The following is a 23,652-nucleotide window of genomic DNA, read 5'->3' as shown; positions in this document are numbered from 1 at the left end:
TGTGAGGATGATGTGCCTGGATTCAGAGCGTGTATCTGCTTGTGGAACGGGGGGATGGGTCCCCAACCAGATGGCACAGAAAAGTTCTTGAATTGCGGAGCAGATAAGAACAACATAGTAGGGCACTCTAGGATGAAGGAACATCTGCATCCTGCTCCCTGGCCCTGTGACCCTGAAAGCCAGAACCACGATGATGGTTTTGGCCAAAATGGAGGAAACGCCACTGTGAACACAACTGCAAATACTGTTTGTCGGAGAAGGCAGGAAGCAGTGTTAGACGGCCCAGGAAGAGCAAGGAGCAGAGGAAGCAGAAGAGTAAGGGAGGTGAGGAGCATGTAGCAGAGGTTCTGATTATTGGCTTTCACTATATAGCAGTAATCTGTGAACTTCACAAAGACCCACAACACTAGGACATGTCCAATAATGACAAAGAAACAGCCACAAAGGTCAATACCTTGTTGAGACTTCAGAACCCTCAGGAATCATTAGATTGTCTGAGAAATAAGACTGATTGCTAGGTCTTCAAAATCTGCTGGAACCAGTGGATTCCCCTAACATCAGAAAAGACTGTTGCAGGACTTCAAAACTTGGGGGGATCATTAGATTCCCTGACATGTGAAGCAATGGACAGTAGGATTGGTTTGGACTTATCTCTTGGCTGCTGAAGAATAGTGCGTATGTGACTGTTGCTTTATACCCTCCTCACTAGGACTTCTGGAAATCCTCTTACAACACCATGTTGATTTATATTTTTAGTTATATCACTGCTTGCATGTACAGTTCATGTTTGTTACACCACATCGAGCCTGCACTGACTGTGGGGAGAGAGTCATCACTAATAGCATGCGATTAGCTAGGCTTGTGTGATACCTCCCATGCTGATGGTTTGTGCATACCTGTTTCTAATGAGACCCTTCAGCCCAGAAACCTGCTAGCAATGCCCACTTCTTTTGGTGCTTTTCACCTCCCTTCCTGAGAAGCGTCAGGAATGAAGTGACCACATATGTTCTAAAACAAAAGAAAGCAGGAGGTATAATGGGCTGGATAGCTGAGCAGAATGCACTAGAGTCCATGCACTTATAGGCTAATCAGCAATTGGATAATACTCTATGAAATAATGACTGAGAAAGAAGATTGGCCCATGCTCAATTCTTTGATGTGTTGTATAGAGAGACTGATAGAGGATTAGGTGGGTGGAGTGTAAGACCAGAGGCACTGCTGGCTGGATTCATGTCAGTGAATTGCTCTCACTTCATATGGTCATTTCCCTTCACCTCAACAAAGAATAAAAGATCAAAGACTTTCACTTATCCTGACTCAGTCTGATTTTAAATGCCCTGGGTGCTAAACAAGGATTATCACACTATTTGCTGAGGATTTTATTCTAAACTCGGAATTACCAGAAATCGAACTTGATCCAATAAGACATTTAGCTGCCTATATGTACTGAAATAGGGAGAAACTGATGTCATAGGAGGATAGCAGGAAGGGGACTCAGAGTATGCTCCTTGACTCAATCTTCAAAATCCTTCAGGCCTAGTGCAAACTCTAAAGTAGATGAAACCTACCTGATTTTCTAAATTGTCTTGAAAGATCTCACCTCATCTCATTCAGTGACATTTAAATGACTGATCAGAGAAGAATTCTGAAGTGCTATATTTGCAAAGAAAGTGAGGATGATAAAACAATATCCCAAATTTCTAGGATTCACCTAAACTAATCCCAGGAGAGGAGGAATAACAGACTTAAAATCTCTCATTAAGCATTTATAAAAGGAAGATCAACTAAATCTGCATTCTAAAAATTAGAAAATAAATGAATAAGCCAAAAAGTAAGTATAAATGAAAAATACTAAAATTAGAAGAAGTAATTGACTCTGCCCAGGGTCATACAGTTGAAGTGTTTAAGTGTCTTAAGACAAAATTAGAACTCAGGTTCACCCTGACTTGAGGTGCTCCATCCACTGCACCACCTAAGCTGCCCCTGATTGAATTTCCATTTTATATTGTTTCCTTTTCCCCCTGAAACTAATAAATAATATACCATTTTAAAAATCCATTCTGAGTTTTAGGTAGCTTCCTTCTTTTCTTTTGTTCTTTGTCATGCACTTTTTTCTCTGCAAGCTCTCAGCCCATGATGTTAGAAAATGGTATGTTGGACAAGAAATATTTGTGGGTAGGTCAATATGTATGTACATACACGTATGCATGTATGTGTACGTACTCATATATATCCATCAAATATCTCTTTGCACACTGTCCTACAACTAATTGAAAGAGAGGAACTCATGACGATTTATATTAAATTAAAAATGAAATAGAGTCTCTGTTCCTTTGGAACTGAAAAAATTGTTTGAATTTATATTTCTTCAAATTGGTTGAATTTCTGAGTTGTTCCAGAATACACTATTTTTCTAAGGATTTTTATAATTAGGTTTTACTCTGGTTTAAATATCATTTCTCTTTCTACAATTGCCTGGACTAGAAAAGAGTTTCTCAAATTAATAGAGAATTGACAAGTCAATACCAATCTCATATAATTCTTATACACACTTCAATAAGAGGCAAGGGAGGAGGGTACTTATTCAACACCAAATTTGGTTTATAAATATATTATTGGATCCTCCAAATAGAGTAAGTATTTCTTTTCAGGAAAGCATTATAATCATTCTCATTTAAAAATATAGTAAACTGAGGCATAAAGAGAAAAAGTGACTTATCAAATCTAGAGCTCATCATAGCGATTATGAGTTGCTAGTTTTAATTCAGATCTCAAGCTCAGAAGTTATATCTAGCCTCCTATTTATTTGTGAGAGTAGCTATCTAGAAGCAAGGCTTGCATAACAATAAGCTTCCTTTTTCTTACAAATGCCAGAAGTCCTCATTTAAAAATGTTATTCCTCTCTCTTGTGCACTATCTTGAGTTCCGTCTGCAGTCTGCAGTGACGAGTTATCGGCTGGATTCAGTTAGTCCCTTTGAGGCAAGGCCCCTGTTGCTTCAATCTGCTCCCCATGCCCAGAAGGGAAGATTTCAGTCAGATGGGTGAGGTTTCTGCAGGAACCCTCTTTCTCATGACCACTGATAGAGAAAATCACAAAGAGGTTGTTCTTCTTCAGTATGAAACATCCAGAAATATGAAAATCTCAATAATAGATTGGATGAGAGTATGAAAACCAGAGGAATATCCAGAAATAAGTCTCCAGGAAGGACATGGCAAATGAAGGCAGTAGGCAATGAAAACATGATCTTTAGAGCTGCTGCCCATTTTGGAATAATGTTTGAGTTTGGTACAAGAGCTAGTCATTTAGAAAATGCAAATGAAAGAGTAAGTTAGTTTCTTATATGAAATAGTTTAGATCTACTTAGGACGATTTGGAGATGAAGTTAAAGACTTGGAAGGCAGAGTGATAGACACCCTGCCAGAGTAGAACTGGTAAAGTACGCTTTAAAGAGTCTAGAACAAAGAGCAATTTTGATGTCTGGGTGACAGGTTGACCCATATCCTGATAGTTCTTTCCCTCGCAGTTATGGAACAACATGAGAGTCAATTATTCCTATTACAAAAGAACCTTCCTAAGGGAGACTTGCAATGCCTCCTTTACAGAAGTCCCTTAATTACCTCTGGAGAATCAGTCCAGCTTGCCTCTCATGGCAGGGTGAAAGTTTCAAATCTAGGGACTGGAGTCCCCCATACCCGAGTCTAGGAATATATCTGAGGCGAGCTCTGCAGTTCTCTACTGAATGAGCGTATCCCAAACAAACCTCGGTGGTATTGTGGAGCAGCACTCCTCCAACCTGCTCTTTGAGGGAACTGAGTGGCATTTGTGCACTGACCTCTTGGCTATCCCTTACCTGGCATTTGAGAAGAAAGTAAAGACCGAATCAGGAAGCACTAAGGACAGTCACAGTAAATGGTGAATTCAAGGCTAGAAACTCAGCTCTGGATCTGGGTCATTCCTACTCTGTGAGTAAATGTTATTAGGGTGAACTACAGACAGAGCAATGAAGAGGAATGTGACAGAATACTCAGAATGCCACACTAAGCAGAATGAGCATGGGAAAACAGCCTGACTTTGAACTGGTCGTCGGCAGGAAGAGGAGGAGCACTGTTATAATTGGAAAGTAGTTTCACTCCTAGTACAGCCCTGTTAAAAGAATAAGCAGAAGTCATGGATTATCCAATTCTGTAAAGAGATCTGTGCAGAGATTAAAATTACTTTTGTCTAGGCATCAGTGGTGCAGTGGATAGAGCACTGAGGCCCAAAGTCACAGTACCTGAGTTCAAATCTGCTGTAAGACATTAATATTTCCTTGGTAGTGTGAATGCTGGCAAGTCACTTCATCCAAATTACCTTAGCAAAAAAAAAAAAAAAAAAAGCAAAATACAAAAGACTTTTATGAGGAGGATGTAAAAATTAGCCAAATTCTATGAAGTTTAAAAAAGATGTGGGATTTTAGGGCGAGCAAGATGCGAGAAAGGACACATAGACTTTCTAAGCTCCTCTCATTCCCTCTAAACCAACTATTTTATCAAGCCTCAGAAATAGCTCTTCACTGCTTAAATTCATTGAAAGATCAGAAAGCATACAACTTACCTGCTGAAGTCAATGGAAGATCACCAAGGAAAGGTTGTCCTGAGGGCCAGAAACGGACCAGCACCAGGCAGGATGAAGGCTAAGATCCTAGCAGACCAATAGCCAAGGGGTGATCTCTGTGGCTAGAGAAGTAGAGACCACTCTGCTATAGGACTAACTGACTCTGCCTGAATACAAAGCATAAACTGGCAGAGAAATTAAAGCCTGGGACAGAGGGACTCTAAAAACGCCAGAACCTAACACTGGTTGTAGCTACTCAAACCCAGAGTAACTCAGGAGACTGAAACACAGCCCTGATAGCTTCATCCTGCAGTTGAGATTTGATGGGGGCAGTTACAAACCCACACGGCAGGGGGCAATCAAGCCTGGGCAGCCTCTAATCAGCAGCAGTGGGGGCTTCAATCCTGGGGCAATAGAACTTCCCCAACAGGACTTGTAGTCTTCCTCGCTCAGAGAACTTCCGTCTCTGAAAATCCATTCACTGATCAACTGCTAAGACCCACAGCCCCCAAGGGGTAGGGATTTGAGCTTGAAGTGAAAACTCTCACTACTCAAAGCGTCTAGCCCAAGGGCAGTCATTATCTCACACTGCAGGAGTTCTTGCAAGAGCACTTTCCTAGCTCTAGTACACCTAGAAGAGCAACTAAGAATTACACTTCTCAGGTTGGGGAACTTTGCCAGAGCAATATTTCTACCAAGTAACTGCATGCTCTCAAAAATGTTGACTAGAAAGACATAACAGCCTAGCAGAAAAAAAACATGTAAAACTAAAAAACTCACTAGTGTACAAAATCATACTCATCCCTCACTGCATCTAGCAAAAGCAGGAAAAATCATAAAAAAAAAAAACAAAAATTAGAAAACATATCAGAAAGATAAACCAAAATCCTAAAGAAAAAAAAAAGCACCCATCGTAAAAAAACCAAAACAAAGAAAGCAAGAATACCATAACACTAAAACCTAAACAACAAAATGGCTTTTTTCAACACAAATCCAGAAAATACCAAAGTAAGACAAAAACTCAAAAAGGAAATGACAATTAGAAAAAACATCAATATTAACTACATCAGAAAAAGAGATTTAAACAGCTTTATCAAACCCTGAAGAGTACAATAATAGCAACCACAAGAAATCTTCCAAGAATACAATCACATATATGTATCGCCTAACATACAAAAGAAGCAAAAAACAATAAACTAAAACACTAGAAAAGAAAAACCATACTCTAAAAAAGAGAAACTATATAAAAATCAAAACTTAACAAAAATGTTATAAAAAGAAAAAAAAACAAAATAAGAAAGAAACAAATAGTACTAAAGGGAAAGGAAAGAGAACCGCAAAACAATATTAAGTCAAGAGAGTACATGAAAAGACATATAACTCTACATCTCAAAACAAAAACAAAATCAATGACTAAAGTGAGAAAAAAACCAAAATCAACGCAACAAACATACTCCCTAGAACATAGATGCAAACTCCTGAAACAATTAAATAAAAACTCCCAAGAAGTGTCATGGAAACATGCAATTTGAACTGAATAATGAAAAAAGAAAAGAAACTAAAACATAAACCAAACTCAACATAAAAAAAAAATTAGAATCATCCGAAAATGGCTCGACATAAAATTGCCAAGCATGCAAAACAACAATGACTCAATCACTAATCAAAAACATCACATCGCACATATACAAAAAGAAGTATAAAGCTAATGAAAAAATATACAGCGACCAAAAATCTGCCAAATCTAGAATACCAATAGCAAAACTGCCCCACTATAAGAAAACTCCACTATGAAACCGACAGGAAGCAACATCTAAAAAAAAAAAAAAAACAAAAAATACACTCAGTCCCAAGCAAAAATTCCACAAAAAAAATGCAAAACAAAAGAAAAAAATCCTACATATACCAACAAACATAGACAAACCAAGTGAAAAAAAAAACATAAACGTCAAATACTTCATACTTGAAAAACAACTCACTCAGGAATACCATGAGAAAATAAAATCAAGGAAGATGACAATAAAAACACCTACTGATCATTCACAAGGAACAACAAACCGAAAAAAAAAAAATATGATCATCGCAAAAAATAAGCAGCCTACAAACTACATAAAATCCATTTTTACAGGAAATTATAAAATAAAAGAAACTATGCCCAGACAGTACATAGAACCTGGACAAGAGTCTAAAATAAATGTATGGACAAGAAATCCGCATCAAACACCTTCTGAACACCAAGACCCTCAACATAAAACAAAATAAAGACCCAAGGAATGACCTCTGTGGCATAAAATACTCTTTACGGAACATTTCATAGATTAAAAAAAAAAAATTTACTAAAACAAAAGCATCCAGGAAAAACTTACAGCTTCAATACCAAGTGCCACAATAAAGGTCTACTCAGCAAGATACTGGCTCCTCAAAATTAAAGAAAACAAACAGCCATCGAAAGGACCTGAATCTTGAATTATTCCTGAAAAGGCAAAAGCAACTTCGATCATAACAATGCAGCTACAGAATCAAAAACTACAAAAACCAGCCTAAGCTAGAGCATTTTTTCCATACTTCTCCATACAGAGATAGGAAGATGGACACTTAAAATGTCACTTTAGTGAAACGGAGCAGACTCCATCTGAATATTCTGAGAAGAAAACCAGATCTTAAAATGACAAGAAATATTGATCTGACGTCTGCAAGCAACAGGACTCCAGCCAAGATAGAAAACAGAGGTAAAAGCGACACTTCATTGACGGATGACTGAAACACTATTGTCTGCTTGCTCGGCCATATACATCAAAAATCCTGACACCTGTGATCTACATTATACGATCTTGTCACTGATATAAGCATCCAAAAAAGGGGAACGCATAGAAATGGAAAGGGCATAGTAAGTACCAGAAAAGCGAAAGTGGACGATAAAAAAGAGGGAAACGTCATGCGTCAGACATGAGGCAAAAGAAACCCTCATACCCCTTCATCCTAGTCTGAGGACTAGCTATAAGAGGTAGGGCAGGAAAATCATCCCTGTGCAAATCTGCTTACCTCTTAATCAGCAATTAGCATCCAACAAGCGAAATTAATTGGACCCACTATTGTTATAGCCACCTACACATGGACAATGCTGCTCTCAACCTCACTTAAAAATTGATGGAGAGGAAAGGAGCCTCAAAAGCGGCAAAAGAGGTAATAAATGGGAAGGGTACAAGAAAGGGAACGGGATTCTCATCAAGTAGGAGGAAAACAATACGTGACCAAAGGAGATCCTAAAGAACGGAAGAATAGAGCAGGGTGACGCCACACAAAAGAACTTGATAAGGAACCAATAAATCTTCGTACTTAATGCATTGAGGAAAGAAAATGAGGGAAGGAAAAGGAGCAAGAATACATGTAAAGCAGCAAACAAAAATTGGGATACATACAGTACTGTTTTAGAAAGAACAATAGGCTAGGAAACTACAGCTTCACTTAGATAGATAATTATATCTCCACCTAAACCTCTTTGTCTCCTCAGATGCTAGCAGTGTGAAGTGCGGATGAAATTCAAAGAGAGAGGGTGCGCCTCCTCATTGTGACCTTCCTGATGAGCACGGAAGGCATTGACCTTTTGGCATATTTCTTGTCATGTACTGGCATTTTTTTTTGAGTTCCAAAAGTCAAGAATAGAACTTCAGCTACATGCTCACTCTTCCTTCGCTTTATTTGCTCAAGATTATTACTTATGTATCATCTGTAAGAACAGGGATTAGCATTTCGATATATATATATATATATATATATATATATATATATACACATATATTCCTAAAAAAAATTCTGGAGAAGATAAATTAGTAATTGAATAAATACATCAAATACATGAGGGCAAAAGATGAATCTCTTTGGCCAATGAAAATTATCCAATAAACTTCTATGCCTTCAGGCTATGAACTTCAACATATCCATGTCCTAGGTATTGACCCACCCTTAACCTTCAGATAAGGTCAAATTCCGATCTAGTAAATACAATCATAAAAAATAGAAAGAACATAAAGATGTACTCTAGACTTGAAGAAGAAGATATTAGGTAACAGAAGAACTAAGATCATTATACAAAATAATTTGATTATATTAAGGTTTTACAAAAAAACCATATCAATTACAGACAATATGGGAGAACATTTACATTCAATCTGAAAGACCTCATTCAAATACATAGAAATTGACTCAAATTTATAATCAGCATTCCAATTGATAGGTAAGTAGAACAGACTATTTCAGATTAAAAGTGAAACTCTAGTCTTATGAAAGAAAGTGCTCCAATCGTATTGATCAGAAAAACAAGACAATTCAAGACCACTATGGCAGATAGAAATGACAGAAAAAGAAAATGAGAGGGATTGAACGTACACTGACAATGACTGTGAACAGAGCCAACCATTCTGAACAATTTGGAACTATTAGTATCAAATTGTCATACCTTTTACTCTACGTGTTTATATCAACGAGATCTTAAGAAGGAAAGGACTATATTTAAAATATTGCAGCTTCATAATGAAAACTGAAACTAGATGGATCATCTATTGGAGATGATGAAATTGTGTATCTAGGATTTATAGAATATTATGTTTTGTATGGAAAGCCTAGAGACTTATGAACTGATGATAGAAATGAGCAGAACAGAATCATTACTCTTCAACAATACTGTATGCAGATTACTCATGGAAATGGATCTTTACAAAAAAGATTAATTCAGTTCAATGATCATGATGGAGGAATCAGCTACACCTGAGAAGGAACCCCTAAAATGAGTGTGAACTGTACATTGGTTTCTAGGTTATTTTATCTGAATCAGCTCTGTAACAAGAGACTGTTCAGTCTGACACATATATTGTCTAGATATATTATACATTTTACATGGAACTGCCATCTAGGATGCAGGAAGAAAAGTCAGAATGCAAGATAATGTAACAAATTACATGAATATGTACTGTCAAAAAAAGTTATAAAAGAGTGATCTTTCAAAACATAGTTCAACTTGAAGGTGAATGGTTCGTGAAACCTAAGCGATGCCAACAGTTTCATCTAATTATAAGGATGAGTCTCAGGTGTGGGAACCTTAGGTGAGACTTCACAGAAGCAATCTACTATATCTGATTTGGCCTCACCTCTTAGTCACTCCTGAAGTAAGGGGACCCTTTCACTGTTGCGTCAAGATCAGGAAAAGTGACCACCTGTGACCGCTAGCAATACAACACTTTAACACATGGCTGTGGGATGTACGCAGCGTAGTAACACTGCCCAGGTGCTGTGGTATGTAATCATACAGTATAAGAGCTGGAACAGAAAAGCTTCATCTTGACCATCATCTCCTGCCTTCACTCCTCAGTAAGACAGCTGGTCAATCCCCAGAGGCTAGTCAGGACAACAACGTAGAAAAGTATTTTTGTCACCATTTGGGCTCAAGAAAGAATACTATATTCAGCCAGTAGCCCTAGACTAGTCGGAAGGCCTTACAGCAGCAATTGACTTGTGAGCCGTGAGTCCCAACTGTGAAGAGTCTTCGCAAGAGCGAGAGTATGATTGCCATATCAAGACCGTGACCTCTGGGACTGCTGTGACTCACCTGGGAGAGTGAGCATCCTGGAAGCCTCCAGAGCCTTCACTAGAACTGATGGAGAATTCTACAGAACTGCTCTAAGGATTCTGTCAGACGGATCTATTATACTGTTGAAACTAAAAAGGAGCCATTGAACTCAATAGCAAGCTACAGAGTTGGTTTTCATGAAGATTCACTTACAATATCAGAGAACTCACTGGATAAACCTTTGTGTGTAAGAACTGATGGAAAAGGTTATAGGCACAGAAAATCTCATAATTCATGTAGAATTCATTGAAGAAACTGAATGTAAGAAGTGAGAAGCTTTAGCCATCAATTCTACGACACAGGAAATTCAACTGAAGAAACCATATAAGTGAGGTTAAAGCTTCACCAAGAACAACCTCATTCGTCATCAATAAATTCTGATGGAAGAAACCCTTGAAGTGGAGAATGTGAAACTCAGCTGTCAGAAATATAGGACTTCCAGATAATTCAGACTGGAGAGTAACCATTGTTGTGATATAAGTCACATTCAGAAAAGTTTAGTCAGAACATCTATATTCATCAGACAATTCCTTAGGAGAAAATCCCTTTAGGACCATGATGGAATTACATGAAGTTCTACCAAACATTCTAATGAACATCAAATTGGCACACTGAGATGCTATAACCATTATGTTGATAAGCAATAGGGAAGGTTAGTCAAGGAAGTCTCACAAATTCATCAGAGATTCATACATGGAGACAGAACCCTTTGTATGTAACTGAATGCTAAAGCCAGGAAGAACATACCTCATTCGTCATCAAGAAAATTCATATGGATAGAGATCTCCTTTAATGTAATAATGATGCTAAAACTTAAGCCATCAAGTATACTTATTGCACATCAAGAACTACACAGAGAGAATCATCCCTTTGTATGTAAGCAATGTGGGAAAGGTTCTAACCATGGAATCAAGTCGTCACTATATTCAGAGAATCATTGGAGAAACCCTTTGTATGTCAATAGGTGTAGGAAAAGCTATCAGTAGGAAGTTTAGCCTTATTACTCATCAGACCAAATTCATAATGGAGAAAACCATGATCATCTCAATAGATGCAGAAGCATTTGATACAGAATCCACATCCATTCACTGTCATCAAAACACTTGAGGCAACTCAGTAGGAGATAAATAGACTATTCTTCCTTAAAATGATTCATGTAGATCTTATTGGTAACAACCACCTGCACTTCTCAACCTGACCTTTTCATCACCCTAGTCAACACATGGGGACAAACTGACACTCATTTCATTGAGTTCAACATAAGATCAGGAGGAAAAGGTTGCCAGTCTATCACTCATTAATTTGATTTGTTATTATAATTCTTTAGTCTGATTTCAATAGTATTGCTGATTACAAGATGTAATTAAGAATCTAAGTATTGAATAGGTAAACTAAATGATATTCTATCTTTTTACATTTGATGATAGTATGATAGTTTTAGAGAACTAATTTATGATTCTTAGCTATATAAGAAATTATTAGAATATTGACTCACATGATTTCTATAAAGCTGTTCTGTTTCTAAATACTGTCCCTACATGAATATTAACATTCTTACTGCTATCAGTTTCCATTTAAAATCCAGCTTGTCAGAGTGCTATCAAGATTGATTACCCCATTTAATATATCATCTGTGAATGAAGTTAGCATTTATCAATCATATCTATCTGAATCTATCTAAGTGATAATCAACTTTGTGTAAAAAAAACAAGAACATTGACACAAATTAGTCTGAATCTAAGTCTAACTTGAAAAAATGTTAAATGCTCTTGGATTGGGATGAGCAAATGAATAAAGATGACAATACTACCTAAACTAATCTATCTATTTAGTGCTACTATTCAATCAGACTTCCCAAAAACTATTTGATGACCTAGAAAAAATTACAACAAAGTTCATATGGAAAAACAAAAAGTCAAGAATTTCAAGGCAATTAATGAAAAAAAATCAAGTGAATGGCTAGCTGTACCAGATCTAAAATTATATTATAAGGCAGCGTTCAAAACCATATCTGGTTATTGGTTAAGAAATAGACTAGTTGATCAATGGAATAGGTTAGGTTCAAAGGACCAAACACCTTTCAATACATGTTAATTTCTGTTACAAGACCAAAACACTACTTTGGGAAGATAGCCTCACTTTGAATATTCCTTGAAAGGTTTCAGTTTTCTAATTTGTTCATTCTACAATCTCATAATTGTGGAACACAAAGGCCATTGAATTTCACAATTGCTCATGATCTTTCAACAATTGGTCATAAATATTTAAACATCTCAGATTTGTAATTTTACATCCATGAAAGAAGATTTTAATCCAAGAAAATTGTTACACAGGATGGATAATCCACAATTTCTCTTACTATATTTAAATAGGGCTATACAAGGATAGAAACTAATTCAATTAGAAGCAAGCTCCTCACTTCCTGAAAACCAGTTCAAAGGTCAGGCTATTCCCAATCCAATTAGTTAGTAGCATCTGACTATTCTTTATAATTCACTGCCTCTCTCAATGTAAATCACCCAAAGATTATCAACAGAATTTTCAATGACTGCCAGATCTAAACTAATTTCTACTATGAGTTCCCAAATTCACTATTGTCCTTAGTGATGCAAATTAAGACCTCTACTTTCTTCATCAAACCTGCAGTTAGAAAGGATGACCAGAGATCAGTACAAATCTGCAGTGCCAAAAAGCAGGATATGAGAAGTGCTTGGCTCCATTAATCACCAGCCGAGGTTTGACTTGAGGACACTCATTCATGTTATCAAACTGTGCGTCCCTCAAATTGTCCAGAGCTCATGGGTTGACCCCAAATACTAAAATTGGAAACTTCACCTACCATGAGAAGTGAGCTGATATCTCAAAGTTTAGGACTCGTAAAGGAAATTGCAAGCTCCCATGAAGATTCCTTAGTAATAGGAATAATATGAATTCATATTTTTCATAAACAGAGAATGAACTATCAAGCTATGGGAGCAACAGCTGTGAATGGTGATGAATAGAGTTTTCGAGTTTGAGAACAAGTACCATGAAATCCCTATTCAGAACCTAAAGATGCGATACTGAACCCTGGAGATTTGAGGAGTGGATTTTTACAATTACAAGATGAATATTTATTGAGTCAGATTTGGGAACCTAAATGAAATTAGGAATTGGAAATGAAGTATAGTGGCAGTGTTTGGTACAGGAAGTCAAACAGATCTTCCTGCAACCTGGATTCTCAGATATGCAAAAATGAGTCTAGTATTCTGAGCACAGAATCTAAAAGCATCTTATCGGCCCAAAGCTAGATTGATAAAGGAGGTATTCTGTGGAAGGTAAGTAGGAGAGGTAAAATCAGAAAGAAGGGCACCAGGGACAAGGTAAAAAATTCCGATGAGGTCCTCACAAGCTAAAAATGTTTGAAAATCTCTGCAAAAAGGGGTCAGACTCCAAATTATAAGGAAAATGGGGTCAAATTGGAATTGTGGAGCAAGTTATTTCCAAGTTAGGTGAGGATAGGACAGGTCTGGAACTTTATTGAATTCAAAGAGACCCCAGAATTGTGAGTCAAAGGACAATTCAACTAGAGCGATTTCAATCAAAGATAAGATCCCTTCAGATGATTTTATGACCCACAGGGCAGGACATTTGGTCTTTTCCTTTTTGACTGCTAATTCTACTTCCTGCTATTCCCGTTCTAGTCACATGGAGGGCCTGGGACACTCTAGGTTTGATGTCTCTTGCAGGATCCCATTAAGGTTTAAATTTTGTGGTAAAATCCTTAACAAAGCCAAATGTTATTCTTCTTTGGGAATAGGAAGGCTGTATAAATTTGATTTCCAAGGTGTTTCACTTACCTAGTCACCCATTCTTGCAAGAATGTAAATAATCTTTCTTGCATTCATCAGTGACTCAGTGGAGTTCTTGGTAAGCTATTTCATTTACTATAGAAGGAAGTCAGGATCCTTCCAACTGACCAATTCTAGGTTATAGGCCACCTTTACACACAGTTGTTGTTTTCCTTACTTCCTAAAGTGTATCACCATATCAGGGAGGGATACCATGAATCAAAAAAAATTGGATTTAAGTGGGAGAGAGCTGTGCAAGGTCCCTGCCTACTTTTACCCTCTAAGTCATCTTGTCCAGGGAAAGATAAAGATCAGGGAGGATTGGAATGAAATTGGTGAATGGGAGGTTCCTTTTAAGATAAATAATGGAACAGCAAATAAAAAGGAAGTGATTTCTACATTAAGTTTCCATTCCAATGGAGGAAAAACAATTTACACTGTTTATGAAAGAAATTGATCTGGAAAAGGTGTAAACTAGGAGCTGGACAGAACAGGAAGGATTAATGGGTGAATTTTTAAATAGAGTTTTAAAAGAACACAAAGAAGTAATCTTGATACTAAAGGAATCCACTGTGAAATCTTCCTGTACTAAGTAATAAGATTGGGAAATTTAAATGAAAGAAATTAGATTAAGAGGAAATTAAGTAAAGGAAAGACAGTAAATCCACATGGCTCAAGCCCAAGCAGTGACAAAGGACAAGAAATTGGTCTAACCTTGTACGCCATGCTATTTACCAGTCACTGTGTTTCTCAGTAAAGAACAGACAATTTAGTATTCTATGGAGGCAGAAAAAACTGCAGCTCTCATTACTTTTCCTACTCTGAGAATGAGGATAATTATTGGAATCTCCACCTTTAAACCCCTTTTCTCCCCAGATGCTGACAGTGTAAAAGTGTCCAGAAGATGAATATTCAAAGGAGCAGAGATGGCTGCCCCTCAAGAGTGGACCCCTGGATGTAAAGCAACTTGGGGAAGGCATTGACCTTTGTGCTATTTCTTTGTCATTATTAAATAGTGCTGGGGGTTTTTAGTTCCAAGACACTTATAGTCAAAGCCAATAATAGGAATTCAGCCGCCCTGCCTCCCCTTACCTTCTCTTCCTCAGCCCCTTGTTCTCCTGTTATTATTTAACATAGTATCATCTGTGAAGTAAGGGATTAGCATTTCTGATATATATATATATATATATATATATATATACACATATATATTAATTTCCTTAAAAAAAAAAAGAAATTCCTTGGACAGAAAGGAGATCAAATTAGTCAATTCTTGAATAAATACATCAAATTACCCATTGGAAGGGCAAAAACTGAAATTGAATCTCATATATTTTGGCCAATGAAAATTTATTTTCCCAATAAACCTTCTGTCCTTCAGGCTACTTGGAACATTTAAATTATCCATGTCCTGGTATTCCCACCCTTAAACCAATACCAAGATAAGGTCAAAATGGGTCCTGATCTAGGATAAAAATAAATTATAAATAAATTAGAAGAACATAGGAAGTTTACCCTCGACTTGTGGAAGAGGAAAATTAGTAACCAAAGAAGAACTAAGATCTTATTATCCAAAAGATAATTTTATTATTTAAAAAACTTTTGTACAAACAAAACCAAGGCCAAAAAAGGGAAAAATAAATTGGGAGAACATTTTTACATTCAAAGTTCTGATAAAGACCTCATTTCCAAAATACATAGAGAATTGACTCAAATTTATAAGAAATCAAGCCATTCTCCAATTGATAAATGGTCAAGGATATGAACAGACTATTTTCAGATTAAGAAATTGAAACTATTTCTAGTCTTATGAAAAGAAAAGGTGCTCCAAATCGCTATTGATCAGAGAAATGCAAACTAAGACAATTCTGAGAGACCACTAGACACCTGGCAGATTGGCTAAGATGACAGGAAAAGAAAATGACAAATGGTGGAGGGGATGTGGGAAAACTGATACACTGACACATTGTTAGTGGAACTGTGAACAGAGCCAACCATTCTGAAAAATTGAACATCCAAAAAGTTATCAAATTGTGCCCTTTTGACCCCTGTGTTTTATCCCAACAGTTTAAAAAGGAAAGGGACTATATTTGTAAAATATTTGTAGCAGCCCTTTTCATAATGGCAAGAAACTGGAAACTGAATGGATGCCCATCTATTGGAGGATGGATGAACAAATTGTGGTATCTGAATGTTATAGAATATTATTGTTTTGTAATATGGGTTAAGGCCTAGAGAGACTTCATGAATATACTGAGTGAAATGGAGAACCAGGGAATCTTTACACTTCAACAACAATACTGTATGAGATGTACTCTGATGGAAATGGATTTCTTTAACAAAGAGAAGATTAATTCAGTTCCAATTGATCAATGATGGACAGAATCAGCTACACCCTGAGAAGGAACCCTGGGAAATGAGTGTGAACTGTTTACATTTTGGTTTTTCTTCTCAGGTTATTTTTACCTTCTGAATCCAATGCTTCCTGTGCAACAAGAGGACTGTTCGGGTCTGCACACATATATTGTAACTAGGATATATTATAACATATTTAACATGTATAAGACTGCCATCTAGGGGGGGGTGAGGGAGGAAGGAAAACAGAAAGAAGTGAGGCAAGGATAATGTAAAAAAACCCAGAATTTTACTGTCAATAAAAAAGTTATTTAAAAAAAAGAGAGAAGGATCTCTTCCCTCAAAACACTTGGGCTCTTCCAACTTGATTGACCCCAGGTGGATGGTTCCAAGTGCTAGAGCCAGCCCTAAGCTGGATGCCAAAACAGGTTTCATCTAATTATATTTATGCTGATTTGTAGAGGGTCTCAGGTAGTGGGGGAACTCTGGGTAAGGTATGAGACCCTTCAACCCAGAAGGAATCTGCTGACTATATCTGATTTGGCTCCTCACCTCTCCTTGGTGTTGTCACCTTTCCTGAGAAGTCAAGGAGGGTGGGACCACTTCCTTTTGATGTTGTCAGTTTTCCTGAGAAGTCAAGGAAGAAGTGACCACCTGTGTTCTATTAACACATCAACAGCTGGGCCCTTAATACTTAACACAGGTGTTAACACAGTGGGCTGTGGGATGTACTGCTAGCGTAGTTAACACTTGCCCAGTGTGCTGTGGTGATGTAATCATACTGAGGTATTTAAGAGCTGGGAAGACTAGAAAGAGACACTTCATCTTTGACCATCCTGGTGGCTCTCCTGCCTCCTTCACTCCTCCAGTAAGACCAAGGCTGGTCCTAAGATCCCCCAGAGAGCTAGTCAGAGACATTTTGGCACCCAACGTGGGCCTCTAGAAAGCATAGTATATTTTGTCACCCCAATTTGGGGGCTCAAGAAAGAATACTATATTCAGCGCCCAAGTGAGGCCCTAGACTTAAAGGTCTAGAGGTGAAGGCCTATACCCAGCAGCTCAATTGACAGGATTGTTGAGCTCAGTGGAGAAGTCCCTAAGACCTGTGAAGAGTCTTCTTGGGCAGATGGAGCCCAAGGAGAGTATGATTTCTGGCTTTCCCATGGCCCCCATTCAGGAACCAGTGACCTTCTGGGACGTGGCTGTGGACTTCACCTGGGAGGAGTGGAGCATCCTGGGCCGCCCAGGGCCCTGCACAGGAACGTGATGCTGGAGAACTACCAGAACCTGCTCTCTGTGGGGATTCCTGTTTCCAGACTGGATCTGATCTCTCTGTTGGCGAAGCAAGAAGGAGCCTCGAGTCCCAAGAGCAGAGACTCCAGTGGGTCTCATCAAGATTCACTTACTGATCATCAGAGAACTCACCCTGGAGAGAAACCCTTTGTGTGTAAGGAATGTGGGAAAGGTTATAGGCACAGGAACAATCTCACTATTCATCAGAGAATTCATACTGGAGAGAAACCCTTTGAATGTAAAGAATGTGGAAAAGCCTTTAGCCATCGAGAATTCCTTACTGTACATCAGAGGATTCACACTGGAGAGAAACCATATATGTGTGAGGAATGTGGGAAAGCCTTCAGCCAGAGACAACACCTCATTCGTCATCAAAAAATTCATACTGGAGAAAAACCCTTTGAATGTGAGGAATGTGGAAAAGCCTTCAGCTGTCGAGGAAACCTTACTGAACATCAGAGAATTCACACTGGAGAGAAACCATTTGTATGTAAGCAATGTGGGAAAGGTTTTAGTCGGAGGAACTATCTTACTATTCATCAGAGAGTTCATACGGGAGAGAGACCCTTTGAATGTAAGGAATGTGGAAAAGCCTTCAGCCAGAAACAGTATCTTACTGAACATCAGAGAATTCACACTGGAGAGAAACCATTTGTATGTAAGCAATGTGGGAAAGGTTTTAGTCATAGGAACAGTCTCACTGTTCATCAGAGAGTTCATACAGGAGACAAACCCTTTGTATGTAATGAATGTGCAAAAGCCTTCAGCCAGAGACATCACCTCATTCGTCATCAAAAAATTCATATTGGATAGAGACCCTTTGAATGTAAAGAATGTGGAAAAGCCTTCAGCCATCAAGTATGCCTTATTGTACATCAGAGAACTCACACAGGAGAGAAACCCTTTGTATGTAAGCAATGTGGGAAAGGTTTTAATCATAGGAACAGTCTCACTATTCATTAGAGAGTTCATATTGGAGAGAAACCCTTTGTATGTAATGAGTGTGGGAAAGGCTTTAGTAGGAAGTTTAACCTTATTACTCATCAGAAAATTCATAATGGAGAGAAACAGAATATACTGAAATAGAGAGATTTCAGACAGGAACCACCCCTTCACTGTCATCAGAGAATTCATATGATTCTGGCAACTCAGTAGGAGAAAAATCTATTCTTCCTAAAATAATTCATTGTGGCTCTTTTTGGTGAACATGCCACCTGCACTTCTCAACCTGGACCTTTTTCATCCCCTCCTAATCCAACACATGAAAAAACTGACACTGCCTGTGTTATTTCACATTGAGTTCAACAAACTTGTAAAGAAGAGGGGAAGGAGTACCATGGTCTTCCCTCAGAATTTGATTTGGTTTTTATAACTTCTTTAGTCTGATTTCTAATGTATTGTTGTATTTCACAAATGTAATTAATGTATCTAATGTATTGATGTATTTAATAAATGATATTCTATTCTTTTTTACATTTTATTAGTATATGGTTTTTGAGCAATAATTTATGTTGCTTTAGCTGTATGCCAGAAATTTTGGAATATTGACTCACTTTTATGATTGTCTTTGAAGCTGTTCCTGTTTCTACAATCTGTCCCTTGACTGACATATTTAACATTTCACTGCTTCAGTTTCCATTTAAAACTAACTTTTGTGGTGCTGTCTGAATTGATTACTATTTAACTTATATTATCATCTGTGAAGGAAGGGATTAGCATTTATCATATCATATCTATCTGTCTATCTATGATTTCCTTTTTAAAAAAAAAAGACAGCAAGGAGATCAAATTAGTCAATTCAGGTCTAACCAATTGAAAAAAATGTTAAATGCTCTTGGATAGGATGAGCAAATGAATAAATATGACAATACTACCTAAACTAATCTATTTATTTAGCACTATTCCAATCAGACTCCCAAAAACTATTTGAATGACCTAGAAAAAATTACAACAAAGTTCATATGGAAAAAAAAAAAGAATTTCAAGGCAATTAATGAAAAAAAAATGAAATGAAGCTGTACCAGATCTAAAATTATATTATAAAGCAGCGGTTACCAAAACCATTTGGTATTGGTTAAAAATAACTAGTTGATCAGGAGAATATTGGTTCAAAGGCCACCTTTCGTAAATATGTTCCTGGAAAGGACCATAATACTTCTGGGGGAAGATAGCCTCCCCTTTTGAATATTCCTTTTGATTCCTTGGGGTTTTATTTTCTAATTTGTTTTTTTTCTATTTAATTCTCATAATTGTGGAAAACAAATGGCCATTGATTTTCACTTTCCTCCTTTTTTTTTTCAATCATTTGGTTTCCCACATCTTTTTCCAACCTCTCAGATTTGGCTAATTTTTACATCCCATCTCATAAAAGCCTTTTAATCTCTGCACAGATTTCTTTACACAGGATGGATAATCCACAATTTCTCTGCTATTTCTTCTAATAGGGCTATACAAGGAGTGAAACTACTTTCAATTATAACACAGGCTCCTCCTCTTCCTGCCGACAACCATTCAAAGTCAGGCTATTTTCCCAAGCCATTCTGCTTAGTGGCATCTGACTATTCTGTTATTCTCTTCATGCCTCTCCTTGAGTTACCCAATAACATTTACTCACCAGAATAGGTGCCCAGATCCAGAGCTAGATTTCTCTTTGAATTACCATTTACTGTATTGTCCTTTAATTTCCTGATTCAGTCTTTTTCTCAAATGCCAGGGTAAAGGGATAGCCAATGGGTCAGTACACAAATGCCCACCATTCCCCCCAAAGCAGGTTGGAGGGCGCCCCCTTTACCACCGAGGTTTGTTGAGGTACACTCATTCATAAACTTCCACTCCCTCAAATGTGTTCCAGGCTCGGGTATGGGAGACTGCAATCCCAAGATTTTGGAAACTTTCACCCTGCCATGAGAAGTGAGCTGACTGATCTCCAAAGGTAAAGGACTCCCGTAAAGCATTGCAAGTCTCCCCAGGAAGGTTCCTTTGGTAATAGGAATAATTCACTCTCATGTTCTTCAATAAACAGAGGGAATGAACTATCAAGCTATGGGGCAACCAGCGTATGAATGGGATTGATTGGATAGAGTTTTCCCAGTTTGAGACCAAGTCCCATGATCCCTATTCCCAGAACAAAAAGATGAGGTCTTGAACCCTGAGATGCAGGAAGTCATATGAAGTTAGTGAAGTTACAGGAAGTGATATTGTTGAGGTCTAGATTTGGGGTACCTAAATGAAATTAGGGTTTGGTTGAGGTCTAGTGGCAGGTTTGGGGTACAGGAAGTCAAACAGATCTCCCCTGCAACCCCCTTGGATTCGTTGCAAGGATATGGCGGTAAATGAGGTCTAGTAGCTGAGCCAGAACCCAAAAAAGCATTTATCGGCCCAAGAGCTAGATTGATAAAAGAGGTTTATTACTGGGTAAGCAAGGTTAAAGTATAGGTAAAGGTAGAGGTAAGAAGGGCACCAGACAGAGGGTCGAATGGACAGAGGGTCCTCACATGGCTACAATGTTTGGAATCTCTGCAAAAAGGGGGTCCCAGCATCTCCCTTTTATAATGGGAGATTTGGCTCAAGGGGCCTGTGGGTGTAGCCCCAAAGTTGGCTCAGATCGGGTGGGGCTGGGACAGGTCTGGATCTTCTATTGGAATTCAAAGAGACCAGAATTTGTGAGTCAAAGGGTAATTACATTCACTAGAGCGATTTGGGAATCAAAGATAGGAATCTTTCCCACATCAATATGACCCACAGGGACCAGACACTTTGGTCTTTTCCTGTTTGACTGGCTATTCTACTTCCTGCTATTCTGGTTGAGCACATGGAGGGGCCTGGGATATCTCCTAGGTGTGCTGGGTGTCTCCTTGCAAGGATCCCATTAAGGTTTAAATCTTTTTGTGGTGATTCCTGAACCAGAGCCAATTTTTATTCTTATTTCTTTAGGGAATGAAAGGCTGTATAAATTATTTCTACCATTTTTTTTTAACATTTGTTTGCAGTATCTCTGTATCTGTGTGGTTAATTTTTGTAGAAGTTCCATATGTGGCAATGAAATATGCACATTCCTCCGTTTCCTCATTTAGAAGGTACCATAAGCCTTTTATCTCAAGCACCTTCCTTTCAGAATTCTCTGTATCACAGCCAGTGTCAGGGAGAACATAGCTCCATAGCTGGGAACATTGCCTCCTGATATTTGCCCTCTCTTTTTCATTTACCTTTCTTCCACATTCTCCTAGAAATCTCAATCCTGGCTTTTTAGGCACTAACCCCTCAGGGGTTAACTTAACCTCAGGAGTTTCCAAAACAGTAGACCTAATACTTATAGTTGTGGTTACAGATCTCAACCATATGTGATGTCTCTATTCATTCATGTCTTTCCCCCTAATTTGAAGCTGAGTTCCTCTAGAGCAGAGATTGTCTAGTTTTTAATTTCTATTTCTACACAGTTGAAACCTACTGAATCTTTCTATTGCATTCTACTGGGGTCCACAGATGACACCTGAAGTTGCAGAGCCCAGCCAATAGCACCACTCACAGATGTCAAAATCCCTTCTCTATTTATCTACACTGACTACCTAATTCTCCCCATAATCACTTACTCTCCTCTTATCAATTTCAGTGGAACCAAAGACGGATCATTTGAATCTCATTTGAGATTTTTAAACACTTTTAAGTTAGGATTTGGGGAGGATTATTATCTTCCATTTTATAGATGGTGAAACTGAGGCTCAGAGTAAAGAAATGACTAGTTGAAGAAAGTTACTTGTGGCTCAGAAATCAGGTTACTTGAATTAGTTTTCTTTGTTTCTTTTCTTTTCTTTTTTTTTTTTTTTTTTTTTTTTGCACCTTTAATACTCAGGCAGAAAACTGAGTGTTACAGAAGTGAATGACTGGGACCTAGATTGGCAATGGCAGATCTAAAACCCAAAAGTCTCATTCTCAAATATATTTGCCTAACAGAGCCACTTAATACATGTTGATTCAGTTGGATTGTTTGTCACTTCTCCCAAATCTCCAAACCATTTTCCTGTAATATTGACTTTCATCTACCTGCCTGTCCCATGGTTTCCAAGGTACAGTTTACCTCCAACCTCCTTGGCAGCCTAATCTGTTTCCTTTCATGAATTCTCCAGAGAAGTTGGGATAGCCACTGCTTCTTATTAGTCAATTAACTAAAGGGCTATATATTGGGCTAAGAGATAGGGGATGCAGAGACATGCAAAAGACAATCCGTACTTTTATATTGCTCATAGATAATATGCAATATGAGGGAGAAATTAAACAAACTATACACACACACACACACACACACACACACACACACACACACACACAAACTATAGACAGTGTACTTTTGAGATTATCCCTAGAGGGAAGGCTTTAGCTTGAATGGGAAGGGATTCTAGCAGAAGGTGGGACTCTGGCTGAGACTTGAAAGAAGCCAGGGATGGGGACATGAGGTGGAAGAGATTTTCAGGCATAACAGACAACCAATGGAAACAGCCAATGGATTTGGAAGATGGAGTTCCTGTACTGGGAACTGCAAGGGGGTCATTATTGCTGGATGAATGTGGAGTGTAAGTTATAAAAAGAAAGGAAAGGAAGAGGAGACAATCTTATAATAGCCTTTAAAAGACAAATAAATTTTTATACTGGAGCTTTTAGGTGATGGGAAGCTCCTGGAGTGGGTTAACTAGGGCATGGTCAGACTTGTTCCTGACACTGACAGCTGAGCGTTGGATAGGCTGTCCCGATGTGAAATCTACCAGCAGGCTGCTGTCCCAGCCTAAATACGAGGCAATGAATCCCTGAACTCAAGTGGGACGCTGTCAGAGGAGAGAGGATCATTTTCCCCTTTCAGCACACTCTCCACAGTGGCCGGACAGACATCCCATAGTTCTGCACGTTGAACTCCTCGCCCTCCTTCAAGTTCTACCCTGGGTACAACTTTGTCCATGAAGCCCCA

General features: G+C 38.1%; 1 pseudogene; it reads left to right on the top strand.

The window, feature by feature from the left end:
- The first annotated feature begins 18,014 nt into the window (after window positions 1-18,014).
- Window positions 18,015-18,659, top strand: LOC100935291 (annotated as a pseudogene).
- The last annotated feature ends 4,993 nt before the right edge of the window (window positions 18,660-23,652 follow it).

Source organism: Sarcophilus harrisii, chromosome 1, assembly GCF_902635505.1.
Source record: "Sarcophilus harrisii chromosome 1, mSarHar1.11, whole genome shotgun sequence".
NCBI lineage: Eukaryota > Metazoa > Chordata > Mammalia > Dasyuromorphia > Dasyuridae > Sarcophilus > Sarcophilus harrisii.
This window is presented reverse-complemented; position numbering and strand designations above follow the sequence as displayed.